Genomic DNA, 1346 nt, shown 5'->3' with positions numbered 1-1346 from the left:
TTTATTATTTTTTTTTTCTTTCTTTTTTTTCTTTCTCTTTGTCTGTCCATTTCTGTCTTTCTCTCTGTTTCTCTCTTTCTCCCATTCATTTAATTATCTTCTAGATCTAGCCACTGTTGCGCCATCACAGAGGGAAACACAAACAGCTAAGAGTTACATTATTCGATGAAGATGTACATGTCGCGGGAGTTTGGCATCCATGGATGTTTTAATACTTTTCCAAAGCTGTGGTAGTTGTTTTTTAAAGACCAATTTTTGTAATGGAAAAAATCACAATGATATTATTATCATCCGAACGCATATTATTATTATTATAGCCAACTCTGGACGACAGGAGAACGAATCGCAATGAGGGATAGAAAAGAATGGATAGCAAACGATAAACAAGAATAGAACATCAAGCTCAGAGTATATGGGCAGACAGGAAGTGAAGGCAATCTGGTAGGCACCCCTCTTGCAACGGTGCCCCTACCTCAACCTTGTTCTCTAAAAAACAATTAGCAAAGAAATATATATACGCACACACACACACACAAACATATTCATACATACAATCATACACACACACACACACACACACACACACACACACACACACACACACACATATAGACACGAACGCAGTATTTAGGACCAATGAATTGAAAGATCGACTGGTTTCAATTCGGGCTATTATATCGCTATACAAAAGTTGTTCGCTCAATGTCTTTCACAACTGAGCAAACCACCACCACAAGTCGCCATTGTCTTGCCGAACGGTGTGAGGGGAGGAGATATCACAAAAGACAGTATAAGGGAAAATATCAAGACAGATGGCCTAAGAGGAGAAAATATCACATCAGATGGTACAGGAGAAAAATATCAAGACAGATGGCCTAAGGCACTGAGAGGAGACAATATCGCGCCAAACAGTCTGAGGGAAGAAATCACACCAAAAGGCCTAAGAAGGATAAAACATCAGGCTGGACGCCCCGGGGGAGGGGGGGGGGATATCACGCTAAAATCCTGAGGGGAGTAAATATCACACCAAAATGTTTTGAGGGAATACATATCACACCAAATGACTCGAAGAGAGAAGCTATGACACCAGACAGCCCGGGGATGGGGGGTATCACATGAAACGTTTTAAGGAGAAAGATATCACACCAAAAGGCCAGAAAGGAGAAAATATCACATCAAACTGTCTGACAGGAGAAACAATCACATTAAACGGCTAGAATGAAGAAGATATGCCACCAAACGACTCGAGGGGAAAGATACCACACCAAACGGCTAGAAAGGAGAAACACACCTAAGGGTAGAAAGGAGAAAATATCACACCAAAGCGCCGGAAGGGTGGGGGGGGG

The sequence above is a fragment of the Aplysia californica genome, unplaced genomic scaffold (assembly GCF_000002075.1).
Source record: "Aplysia californica isolate F4 #8 unplaced genomic scaffold, AplCal3.0 scaffold00356, whole genome shotgun sequence".
NCBI lineage: Eukaryota > Metazoa > Mollusca > Gastropoda > Aplysiida > Aplysiidae > Aplysia > Aplysia californica.
This window is presented reverse-complemented; position numbering follows the sequence as displayed.